The sequence below is a fragment of the Leptonotus elevatus genome, chromosome 1, assembly GCF_054856555.1.
Source record: "Leptonotus elevatus isolate MCC_2025b chromosome 1, RoL_Lele_1.0, whole genome shotgun sequence".
NCBI classification, from domain to species: Eukaryota; Metazoa; Chordata; class Actinopteri; order Syngnathiformes; family Syngnathidae; genus Leptonotus; species Leptonotus elevatus.
In genome coordinates, this window is record NC_141239.1 from 19,820,770 (window position 1) to 19,834,820 (window position 14,051).

General features: G+C 37.2%; 1 protein-coding gene across 9 annotated transcripts in view; it reads right to left on the reverse strand.

The window, feature by feature from the left end:
- LOC147181179 (adenylate cyclase type 1-like) overlaps positions 1–14,051 on the reverse strand; it is a 67,630-nt gene that overhangs the window by 37,197 nt on the left and 16,382 nt on the right. The gene's annotated exons all lie outside the window — the stretch shown is intronic.

A 14,051-nucleotide genomic window follows, 5' to 3' on the forward strand; every position in this document is an offset into this window, starting at 1 on the left:
ACGTAAAAAAAATGGGCAGGCCGTACTTATGTATTTGAGATTTTTTGTTGTGCCGTCACTATCAACAAGTACATTAAATGTTGTTAAAATGTTCAGATATTTTTTTGGTGGGGTGATTTGCCATGGAATTACGATTACCCCATTATTTCAAATCAAAAGTCCAGAAAATGCGCAAACATTAATTGATTATGATTGATCCATAATAAAAAATAATAAAAATGGATTATGATTTCCAATTACTCCTGAGAGGCTAAATATGACATGAAGTACTTTCCCAGTGGTGGCCATGTTTGCTGTTCCGGACAGTGGAGTCACTTGAAAGTGGCGCTGGCTCTCTGCCCAGCCAAGCTGATCGCGTCATGTGTGGAGAAACTCACTGCTGCGTTGGTTATTTTGTAAATTAGCCTCATTCTTACATCATTTCGAGCCTGTTTAACTTTTTGAATCATGTTTATCGCTTGACCATTTGCTTATCAACGGTGAGAGCAATTCATCAGAACGTTTCCAATCCAGCTTTCAAACTGTGTCGTCAATCGGGCCTCTTCACTATCTCGGGTCAGGTGGTGGATCAGTAACAGATGGCGCTATGGCAACGAGGCGAGGCTGTGGCGAGCGGGGGGAAAGCCCCGGTGCTTAAAGTCTGCCACTCTGTACTTTTCCTGTGCTAATCTGCACTGTGGCTTTAGGATCTGATTGAGAACCCGAGCGAGATTACCGCACCGTCACGTGACCCAAGGAGGGCGGACCGTACGGTTTCACCGAGAGAAGATGCGAAGAAGAAGCCATATGCATATTGTTGCAAACGAGCACACTCTTCACTGCTCCCCTAACAAAGAGGATGACACAAAGCAAGAGACAAACAAGCTGTAAAATGAAGCGCACGGGCGCACGCACACGCAAATGCGAGCAGATGACAGCAGCAGCAGCGCTATGAGTTATCGAGGAGGATATGTTTGTTATTTGTTGGAAATCCACAACATCCTCCAAGTTTAAGGCCGGAAAGAGCCCGAGGAGGGAAGCACGTCTTTGACCGTCGCTGTGGTTCGACTCGGATGTCAATTCTCTGAATGTGATCAAAGCAAGTAGGGTCTTTGGTCGGTTAAATTTGCTCGCCAAGCATCAACTGGGAAGTTCATCCGCAACGCGCATCTTGTGCAATCATGTTGATGATATTGCACATGAATTTAAATCGGATCGTTTACACTTCGGTGGCTCTGGGCCACTTAGCTTGACGCATACTGTAGTTGAAAGTGTCAATACAAATGGGACCTGATTAACGATTTATATAAAATAAAATAAAAAAAACTTGGTTTTCTGATGTCATCACTATCCAATGAAAAGCATATGCTGTGTCTCATTTTGAGGGGAAAAATTATACATATGGATTTTTAAAAAAAAACAAAGAAAGAAAGACATTTATTTGATGTTTTTTCTATTTTAAGGAAGGGGGGAAAAAAATTATTTAAAAAAAATGGAAATTGAAATACCCAAAACTTTTTTTTGTAATTACACATTGTTACTTTAAAAAAAAAATCTAATAATAATTTGGACAGCAACAATAACCAATGACCTGGCAGGTAGGCTGGCTGAAGATCAGACATTTCCAAGCAATGGCCAAAGTCTGGCCACCAGACAACAGGAAAGCACATTACAACCAAGTCAAAGGTAAGCAGAGCTGCATCGCTAACATGGAGTAACGTTACCATGCTGCTTCCATGGGTGAAAATGCAATATAAAAAGTAAGGGTGTCAGGCAGTAATTTTTTTAAAATCGTTATTAATTGCATGACTTCAGTAATTAACTCACGATTAATCGCAAATTCTATATCTGTACAATAAAATAAATTGTCATACTCTTGTTAAAGGGATACTCATGAGGTTAGCAGTAAAAAGTTTATGTTTTGTCCAGAATTAATTTGATAATTTTTCATGTACAAAACACATACCTTTAAAAACAAATGTTCCCACTTGCTGTCGACTGAAGACATCACCTGTGCTGAGGAAATAGGTAGCGGCCAATCATGGCTTACCTGTTTTCTCGGTTTGGTCAACAAACTTAGTCATGGTTGGTCAATACCTGCTTCCTCAGCACAGGTTATGTCATTTTCAGTTGACAGTTAATGGGAAGGTTAGATCTTAAAAGTTTTAATTGTTTGTGAAAAACGAAGTAGTTATCATTAATTAAACAAAATAGGATCTCCTTACTATTGAAAATGGTAAATATATGTATTTAATTTAAAAAAAAAAGTTAAACTAATAAAAATATGCCTGCATTTTTTTGTCATTGATTATTAAAAAAATATATGTATTTATTATTATAAATTAAAAAGATGTACTGTACTGTAAAAAAACAAGTGTCATATTGATTTGTGTTGAGGTCATTTTTCTGCCACTAGATGGCATAATTGCCTTTGTAAGACATTGGTGACGGCTCAGTGCATTTTTCTTTTCATATTAAGAGCTATCTAATCTTTAAAATTGTAAAATACAAGGGTTGACCCCAGTCTCCACAAATATATGCATTATTATTACATTTATTACTGCTAAATTTTGACATGTCTGCTGTGTTGCGACTGGAATCCCCCCAGTACAGGCTTTTAGCCTAAATTTGCTTATTTTAATTTGACAAGTTATTTTTACTTACAATGAAAATTGTCAGGCAAGATCGTTGTGCTTATTTTAAGATACTTATTACTTAATTATCTTATTTGATCAAGCAGTCTTGGCATTGAGTGTTAACAGCCAGTTTTAAGTACTGTGAGGATTAAAACAAGCATTTCCCACATTTTAAGATGACAACTAACCAACATCAAAGGCCCTCAACTGGGGTTTCATGAGTTTTCCTATTTTAAGATTTTGCATAATATAAATAATAATAAATTGCAAAATAAACGGGAAAAAAACAAGTTTTGAAAACAGACGAGTGCAATATGGTTCATTTCGTGATATTTACTAAGCTCATTTTTCCTTCTTTCAGTAACAGCTCAGTGGTCTAGTGGTAGAGTGCCTACCGTCAGACTTGAAGGTTGTGGGTTCAATTCCTGGCTAGGTTATGACAAAGAAAATGGGACCGTTTGACACACACACACAAAGATACTCGTGTATTTTAAGAGAATAGTTACTATAAATAAATACTAATAAAATAAATAGTAATAAAAAATGGTATTATTTTCTTATTTTTCAAAATCTTACAGGTAAGTTAAGATAACATTTTCTTGTTCTGTTGGCAGATAATTTTGCTTATTAGAAGTAATAATTTTCTTATTGTACTATATTTTTTTCTTAAATTTTCTACAGTCCTTTTTGCAGTGCGTTGGCACAACCCGCTCTACATGTGCGCGCGGTGAGCAACCAGGGTGTTGCATGTTAACTTATTCACTGCCATAAATTCATTAAAAAATTAAACAAATTTAGGGGCAAAAGGGGATTAAACTTTTTAATTGTAATTAATCGCATGACTTCACTAGTTAACTCGCGATTAATCACAAATTTCATATCTGTTCTAAATGTGCAATAAAAAAAATCTAGCTTTTCATACTCTTGTTAACAAAAGTGGAAAAAAATGTTAAACTAATAGAAATAGTTCAAATGAATTTTTGACGTCTATAGCCGTCACTGGCAGTGAATGAGTTAAGCAGATTTATAACCCAATGACAAATTGATTCAGTATGATGCAAAATCCTGTTTATGTTAGGATGTAATCAAAGCTTTCACTGTAATACTTATTCATCATTTGGCACAGTTCAAGTCTAAAATTAGCTCGTTTGGTCTGAGCTGGTCTGTTGTCGGCACAGCTCAGAGCAGCGAGCACACCGCGGCCTTACGGGAACGGCGGGACTTAACGGTGATCCTCGCATCTGCTCGCGAGGCAAAACCCCATCAGGGCAGTTGGGTTCTGTTTACCCCTCACATTTCAGATGCTGGCACTGCCACATTATTGAAGACGAGGAATGTCAACAATCATAATGTCAGGATGTGTGGGAAAACATTTTGCCACAATTTTACTTGAAAATTATAATTCTGCTTCTTGTAACACGACAAATGTATCAATTAAGGGCATGTACAGGGTCTTTTTTTTAAAGGGATATTTTTCCTCCTCCGAATGTAGAATTTTTTTTTGTCTATGCCACCACGTTTGTAGAAAAGAAAACATCCACAGCTAACCGCATTCGTCCGTTTTTAAGTGCGTTCATAACAATGCCAGACTTTAAGCCTTAAGGTGGCAACACTTCCCCAAATCCTATCCAATCAGAGTACGCTTCCGTCTGGCGACGCCACTTCCACAACAGGCCTCTAGGCGGCAGTAGTTAGCCAAATCTGTATATACACGGATCAGTAATGCCAGCGCACACAAGACTTTTTTTTTTTATAAAAAAAAGAAATACTTGAAAACAGTCATTCAGTCGGAGCATAAAGGAAAACAAAGAGAATAAATAAAAAAAATAAAAAAAAAAATAAAAAAGCTTCACTTTTTTTTCCCCACTCACTCACCCAAACTATGGAGGACCAAAACTGCCAAAATTCAAAATAAATACATACGCAAATAAATGACTAAAAGTGAAAATAAAAACGTATATAAAAAATATATAATTCGAAAATTAAAAAAAAAAATAAAAAAATATATATATATATATATATATATATATATATATATATATATATATATATATATATATATATATATAAAATATAAATTGAAATAAAAACAACAAGAATATATATATATATATATTGAATTATTTTTTTTTTTATTCCTTTTTATTTTCACTTTTAGTCATGTATTTATTTATTTATTCAATCATGTATTTATTTTTGAATTTTAGCAGTTTTGGTCCATACTGCCAGGTCGAAATGTGATTCAAATGAGGGGGCGGTCCTAAGCGTGTCTTGGGTTGGACTCCGTCGTTGCAAACTACCTTTCATTGGTCGAGTAAGCAACTCGGCGAACAAGGAATTCTCACCGGCTTGCATTGGAGAGCTCCAGCTATGGACTTCTATCTGATCTACTCGACTTGTTGTCGAGCAACTCAAGTCGCAAGTTGAAGCGAATCCACGCCGCCTTCTTTTTCTTCCTTTTGAACAATTTGAGGTATGTGATTGAGTGAGGTTTGTAGAGCGATGACGTAAAACTTCCTTTTGACAGCGGAGACCTTCGCTTTGAATTAAAAAAATTCCCGCAGACGTGTGGATGACAGGGCAAGTCGCAGAAAAATATCTCCCGTTTGCAAAAAACACGGCTACGTGTATACAGGGCCTAAATTAACCTTTTTTTCCACATATGACTAATCTTGCAAGAACTTTTTTTCTCATGTTATGTGGTTTTTGACTCTTGTGACATTACAACTATCTGCAAAACAAAAAAAAAAACTGCCAAAAAATCTGCAATTGATTAAAAGATTAGATTAGAGTTTAATTTAAAATTTTCAGTTTTGCTCAAAAAGTACAACTTTTTCTCAACTTTCTCTTTTTTCAAGTTTCTTAGAAGGGGCACTTTATTCTTAACTGTTGCAGGATAACAACTTAAGTGTGATTATGATGTGACTATTTTTGTGAACGTAACTTTATTTTCATTACTCGCAAGAATTAAATACTAATGATGCACTGAATATTCGGCATCCGAAAATATTCAGCCGACAACTGTTTTTGACTGATTTTGCAAGGCCCACAGAATATTGTCTTCTATTGCTATAAAAACATGGAACCTACCAAAAGAAAGATTAGTGACTCGTCTTTCATCAGGGAAAAAAGTATATTTCTACCTGTTTCCATTTCGCAGCAACTCGCATTAGAATATAGCGAAGTTTCATCATTATTCACAAATCTGTTTAAAACAGTGGGGGAAATAACTTTTTGCAACATGGCCCTGGTTGATCTCTTGCACTCTGCTGCCACCTACTGGCCGTTTTTTAAATAACTACCATTACTTTAAGCGTGCTTTTCAGGTCAGAGGCTGCATCAAAGCTTTCTGAATGCTCTAGCATTAAAAAAACAACAACATATAAATACTTTTTGGGGACCATGGCAATATTTGAAATAGAACGTTTTTATATGTTTTTGGGAGCAAATTAGTTAATACTACCCGTTTCTCATTACAGTAGGACTTTATTCTCATAGGATTACAACTATTACCCAAAAAATTAGTATCCTCCATAAGATTGCAATGTTACTCTCACAAGAATATGATAGTACTCTTTTATGATTATTCTATTGATGAAGACTTTTGTTTTCAAAGATTCTGAATTTGTTTGGTTCTCATTAGACTTTTTTCTTACAAGAAAAAGAAAAACGGATCTATTTTTTTGAAAGGTTCTTATCTAAACACATTTTGTTTCTCATGTGATTATGACTTTATTCTAGTAAGAGAATGACTTTTTCTAAAAATAATAATCATAATAGATCACATGAATTTATGACTTTTTCATATTCTTATTCAACTCAGTATTAGAGCTGTCAAAATCAATTGATTTGTCGACAAGTAATCGATTATCAAATGAATCGACAAATATTTTAATAATTGAATAATTTAGTAATCGAGCCATATTTTAATTTCAAATTGTGCAAAATCTCTGATTTCAGCATATCAACAGTAATTTCTGTAGTCTTTCATGAAAGTAGACTGATTATCTTCTGTGTGTAATCAAAATAAGACATTTTCAAACATCTGTTTTTACTTTGGAAACCAATGACCAAAAAAAGTAACAACATCAATCCCGCCCTTTTTTTTTTCTTATCACTATACAAATACGAAGTACGAAATAACCACCAATCACTGGTTAATGAACAGTAATCGGGTAAAAAAAAAAAAAAAGCTTTTGTAATACTCTTTAATGCAAAAAATGAATCCGATTAGTCGATTAATCAATTGAATAGTCGATAGATGAATCAATTCTAAAAAGATTTGATTGCGACAGCACTATTCAGTACAACTTTTTTTTCTATCATTAGAGTTGCCGTACTGCCCTGTCATTGTGAAACTACATGCACTGTAGAAAAATGCCATACGACAACAATTGTGGGAATTTCTCAAGCTGTGTGCAAGGGGACTCTTCGTCATTCAAAGAGCAAAAGCCGATGGATGGATCCTTCATTGAGCCATCTAAAAATGGAAGCGCGAGACACAGCCGGAGAGAGAGAGTGCAGAGAGAACCACGGGGCATAACAGACGCCGTTGAGGGAAGTAGGCTGCTGCGTGTCAATCAAGAAACTGCGAAACAAGAAGCGGAGGAGTTTGGAAGCTGTGATGCACGGAGGTGTTATGACAGGAGAAAGAAAAAAAAAGAAGAAGAAGACGCACGAGAACCTCGACAACGAGGCAAGGGACGGAAATGTGCATGCACCTAGATAGACCAGTGTTGCCACAGTCACCTTGAAAAAGTTATTTAGTTACTTTACTTATTACTTGACTTTAAAAGTACAGATAGAGCGATAATCGGTTCAGTATCGGGCATTTTGACGAATGGCGGTATCGGCCTTTTTTCAAAATCTGACGGCCGATAAAAGGTCAAGCTAAAACCATTTTAATCTCAGGAAACAATTTACATTTTCAGTTAACTTTAGGCCTATAAAAGCTGCTGCTGACCCTGGAAACGAGGGAGGTAACCAAATTGAAATTGCCACAATATCGTCGTCGTCATGTCACGATATTAAAAGCAGCACATCTGTTAAAAAGTTGAGGCTGTATTCCATTTGTGTAGTTCTAGCACCCTCTGGTGGTTAGCTTATTAGTGCAGTTTAATTTTAATTCAGAATGTTTTGGCCACTGTGGTGATTATCCCTCATATAAATCAGCAGTTTTTTCTTTCTTTTTTTAATCTATCGCCAACCTCCCCACAATATCAGGATAATTATCATATCGTGAGGTTCACATCGTCATATTTATCGTATCGCGCTGTTTGGATATCGTTACATCTTTACTGGAAACTTTCTGAACCTTTTGTTTTTGTTCGACAATAAAACAAATGAAATGTGACAGTTTAAGATTTCAGGGTTTTTTTTTATTTAGGAAAAAACAGAGCGATGGTATTTACTTCTTTAAGTTTCCATTTAACTTTTTAAGACACACTGATAACCTTGGGAGTTCCCAGAACTTTTTTTTGGGGGGGGGGGGGGGGGATTTTAAGTATATTGTCTAAGATTTTTAAAAATCGACATTTTGAAAAGTCTGAAAAAAATTTCAATAAGCATGAATGTTTTAAGACATTGCAACAAAGTCAAGATTGACATTTGAAAACATTTTGACACCAATATCCCCCCCTTTTTTTTTTATTTACTGAAAATTGATATCGGCTTCAAATATCGGTTATCGGCCTCCTTGACTACTAATAATCGGCATCAGCATTAGCCCTGAAACAAACATATCGGTCTATCTTTATTTAACAGTAACTTAACTCATTCACTGCCATAAATTCATTTGAACTATTTCTATTAGTTTTACGTCTTTTGTTAACAACAGTCAGAAAACCTAGAAAAAAAATGTTATTGTACATTTTGAACAGATATAAAATTTGTGATTAATCTTGAGTTAACTAGTGAAGTCATGTGATTAATTACAATTGAAAAAAATTATCGCCTGACGCCTCAAATTTTTCATATTCTTTTCTTCTTTTAAAAAAAAGAAAAAAAAAGATTATTAAAAATTAGGGGCGTCAGGCAATTCATATTTGTAATCGTAATTAATTGCATGACTTCACTAGTTAACTCACGATTAATCACAAATTTTACATCTGTTCGAAATGTACAATATTTTGTTCGAGGTTTTCATACTCTTGTTAACAAAAGTGGGAAGAAATGTTAAACTAATAGAAATAGTTCAAATGAATTTTTGACGTCTTTTGCCGTCAATGGCTGTGAATGAGTTCATTTTTAAGTTACTTCATTAGTTACATTCAACGAACGCCGGCAAAGCATAAAATACATAAATAAGATCAAACAATACGCAACCACTTGACAGCATTTCGTTGTCAATTTCACGGCCATTTTTTATTTAATTTTTACAGTGTTATTGAAGTTGCAGAGAGCTGCAACGAGCACGCCTTTTAGCACAGAAGCTGTTGTTGTGGGTGCTACACAGCCTGCTGCAGACTCAGCCAAGGAGTGGAAGTGTTTCTCGAGTGAGGGGACCGACCAGTTGGCGTGTCAATTTGCACGCTTGGAGATGAACCACCGTCTCTTAGCTGTCCTGTGAACACTCGCCATTCATCTGATGGACCACGGCAGAACTTGAGATTTATTGTGTTGCAGAAATGGGGTAATCAATTGGGTGGTGGTGGGGGTGGGGGTTTTGGGGGGCGTTTTTGGTCCCAAAGCTTTCTTGAGGTGTTGCTAATCTTCCGTCTTAGCAGCAGTCAGCAGATTCTGGCGGCGGCGCTGAAGAGTTATAATTACTCTCAGCTTGCCTTCCAGTGGGTGGTGGGAATCAAACTGCCGACACTTATCAGTGTGAGTGGGTTTTCCCGGAAACCCAATTTTTATGTCTCCCTTGGGACGGTAAGACCTAGAGGCTAACATTTAAGTACAATTCGTTCGAACCTCGATCCTCAGAACTGTGAGGCAGACTTGCTAACCACTAGCACACAGTGTTGCCCGCAATTTTTCTTTCTATCCCAAATATGAATAGATGTTATTGTTACAAATTGGAGATGAGGAACATCCAAAAGGCTGGTGACTCCTTAGGAGGACTCCATGTTCCTGGCCCGCATCCCATGCAGCTTGTCTGGTCCAGAGAGTGGACAGGTGGTGTGGGGATGGTGCTGGAATGCTATTACGAGATGACGCCCAGTGGCCATGTGCCATCAGCCGCTCTTCGCCGTCACCCGAGCCGGCGGTGGGTGACCGGCGCTATGATGAGTCACCGCTAGCTGCCACTGCCTGCCCAAGTGGATCAGAGTGAGGGAGGTCTTCGGGTCGGGGCCAGGGTATCGGATGACAAGCTCCGAGCCATCGAATCAATTGTCGATTGCAATTTCTTTTTCAACAATTCCAGAAACTAAATGAATAAATGAATAAATTGGGAGCGTCCCCTCATTTAAATAATATTCATGATGCATTTCATGCTGACACTGTCTGCAGCATAAAATAAATAAATACGAGAGAAAATCATTTTTATTTATTGATTGATATTTCATTGTATTTATTTTTGTATTTATTTTAATATTCATTTTTTATTTTTTGAATCTTGTTTTTTATTTTTGTATTTATTTCCACATTTATTTTATATGTATTATTTTTATTATTAATCTTGTTTTTTTTTTGTTTTTTTTTATTTAGCTATTATGTTTAATATTTTGTTGTTTTTATTTATATTTTATGTTTTTTTTATTTTTATATTTATATTATTATTTTGTATTACATTTTTATTTTCACTTTTATTTGTTACTTATACTTAGCTCTCCAAGTACTACCATCATTACCAAAAAAAACAACAACAAAAAACTTAAGAGTAGTAGGCATAAGTGATGGAAGTATAAAAACTGTAGTAAAATAAGGGTTTAATTAAAAATAATTATAAATTTGCACACAAAAAAAGTGCAAATATTTTGTACTAAAAAGTTACATACAACTGAAGTGTACTTATAGGCAATGATTCTTTTACATACCACTAGAGGGAGCCATGTTTGAGAACCATTGATTTCGGTTAGTTGGCATGTTCTTCCCGTGCTTGTGTGGGTTTGCTCTTTTTTTCTTCTTTTACTTATAAGCGTCAGCATGACACATCTCCCAATTGGAACGTAGCAATAATAAATGGAATTGTGTCACTTGAGTGTAAATCAAGTCTTAGTCATTTCTATTGATGCATGTAAACAAACTAATTAAAATACAACTCAGCCAAGCGAAATGAAACTACACATTTGAGTCTAACATATTCTGAAAAGGCAGATTGTGCTTTTCCATGTTCAGACTGCTCATGTGATTGTCATTAATATACACAACTGCCCCACTTCAAAATGGAAATAAGGTCACGGAGTCATTTTGAGTGAGTGCAGACTTCCAGTCAACTATTTACGAATGGGAGGAGCTGCAGTTGCAACTCCATTCAACCGTTTCGTACAGCCAGCGTGGAGGAAAAATTCAGCCTGGGGCGAGTCTGAACTAGATTAGAGTCTTCCTCAAATGAAGCACTCAGTAATCACATTACACATCAGAAGGCCTTCCAGTATTCACTGTGACACCACGCTGAGATGACAGCCCAGAGCGTTGCACTCACCGGGGGTGGGGAAGCGTTTCCCTATCAGGGGGTCATTTCACTTTTGAGGAAATCTGCCCAGGGCCATGCTAAATTTATGAAAAAATACGGTATGAACGATTGGAATGTTTATTTTTATCGAGTGAAACCTCAGAAGTCCAACGCGCCAAAAAGCTTGCAGCAAAATCCATCTGTTTTGATCCAACTCACGGGGCGGCCATTTTGCCACTTACTGTCAACTATTATCAACATATTATCATAAATAAAATGTTTGACTTGAAACGGTAGCAGATGTTTGGGGGGGGTTATTATTATTATCAAAATATCTTAACAGAGGTGGCAAATCCAGGCCAGAAAGTAAAAACCCTGCCACAGTTTGGCTTTAGCCATTGATGCTAGCTAGCTAGTTCCCTAGCAGGTAAATGAGCGCCATGGGAGCTAGCTAGCTAGCATCAATGGCTAAAGCCAAACTGTGGCAGGGTTTTTACTTTCTGGATCTGGATTTGCCCCCTCTGAATACTTATGTTAATGTCTATTAGCCCATCTATGGCGTTTCACTTTATGTGTTAGCATTAAGCTAGTGGACTCTAAGTAGATTAAATTGTATTAGCGTGGCCAGACGTCCGGATTTAGACCAGACAGTCCTACTTTTCAGTGACGTGTCCGGCATCCTGCGCAACCCTAAGCCGGACGCTGGTTTGTCCGCCTTTTAAAGAAAATGAGCCGTGGTTGAGTTTATGCGACCCAACATCAGCCCCACCCCCGCTTGTCACAATTAATCTGTACTGGCCAAAAGTGGCTTCAGTTAAAAATCTCGTATATCATTGGTTCAATAAATGTAAACAAATCTCCGCGTGTGGCTATCAGGGCAAAGCAGTCAGAACGTCACGCGGGGCGAAGAAGCTTAAAGCAAGAGGCGAGCGGCAGGTGCGTCATCATTCTAGACATTTTTTCCTTGTTATGTTTTGTGGCAATATTGAATTTTTTTTCTGTGGCAATATTGAAAATAATTGATATCTGAAACATAATTCCCCAAACATTTCAGCGCTTACACTTGTCGCATCTGCGGGTACGTAACTCCATATATATTTACCTTCAATACTGGAGCGCAGTTGTAATAACCTCGGGGGATCGATTCGTCCATTCTGTTAAAAGGCCGTCAAAATTTCCAACATCCTCATTGTCTACAAACATATTTCTTAACGGTATGTCACTGTCGACTCGTTACACGGATTCGAATTCCTCCCGTGCCGTCGTCAATCGCGTCATTTATTTCATAAATCCCGCAAATCGAATAAATAAAATTCCAGGACATGCTACGAGGCTCACGTCACCCTCTCGTGCATTTTATGATGAATTTCATCGGCTAAGAGACCAAGAATTGATCAAAACAAAACCAAATGACTTATCCGCTCTCGCAGCTTTAAAGGTCTCATATTATTCAACTTTTCAACATACTAAAATATTTCTCAAATGTGTAAGACATGTCTGCGTCATGCATCCGTCAAATTTGACTTTGGATCGAAAATATTTTTGCTGTCCCTAAATCAGCCGAAAAACGGCTGTTTTAGGGGTGTGTCACTTTTATGTAAATAGCTCCACCAGGCCACGCCTAGGCCATACCCTTCTCTCTCGAAGGGGCAGTGATTTCGGTCATGGTAGCCATGTGCTAATGTTGTGAATGGAAACGACTGGCCATGGGTGCAGAAGAAAAGAAAAATACAGACATGTCTTTTACACATTTGAGAACTATTTTAATACGTGGAAAAGTGGCATAACGTTTTACCGTAATGTTACTACAGAGACTATGTTGTAGCGTTAGTTTGTGATTGTTTAGGCAATGGTTATTTTGCAGGGAAATCCCCCGTTATTTTGCCGTGAATGTCTCCGATTTGCCGTGAATGCTTGTAGACATTTACAAGCGGTTATGAATGACACAAATGTGCACATTTAGGCAACTGCGCGGTCGCAACGTACAAGCCGTCTCGTCGAGACCACTTAGCGGCCGGTTAGCATCACAAAGTCATGTCAACTAGGTGGCGAGTTGCCAGTCACGGCAAATTAACCACCGCGGATTGTATCTAGGGGTGCACCGATCACAATTTTTCTGGCCGATCGCCGATTCCCGATCTTTTGCAAAACTCCTTTGAGAAATGATGTCAGTACACGTCCTTCAAAAATAAAATTAATCAACTGTCTTCTCAAAGCAACCACTTTTTCCTGAGCAGCCAGCTTCTCGAATTTCAGTGGGCGTGACAAACCTTTACCAGAGGCGGTGCCACTAACCCTAGGGGGCGGGGTCGAGTGCACTTCCGTGTCTTTATGATGTCACTAAAGGAATTTTTATCTGCCCGTTTGAAGCACACATTTTAGAAAGCTAAAGAAGTCGCGGGCGGACTTTTTTCATACCTGGTTGGATTGTAGATAGGCCGGGGATGAATATTATTGATATTTATTTATTTTTATACTATGGGACCTAGGGAGAAGAGCGCTGGAGCGCTCACAGGCCTTAATGGGTTAAAAACATGGTACTGTAAATGTAATAAATTGTCAAAAAGAAGCTTGACTTTTTATTGCTATTTTTTACCATTTAGTGCACAAACATGATCTATAAACCATGCAAAACTTGATTGTTGATGAAAATAAACCGCAAGTCCGATATACAGTGTTCCCTCGTTTTCCGCTGGGGTTAGGTTCCCAAAAAGTACTTGCAATAAATAAAATCTGCAAAGTAGTTATAGCTGTGTTTTACATTTATTATAAATGTTTTAAGGCTCCTAAACCACTCACCACACAGTTTATACACTTTTCTCATCGAGGCATTTACATTTTCTCACATTTCTCTCGTTTAAAGATTGTCAGTGGTCAAA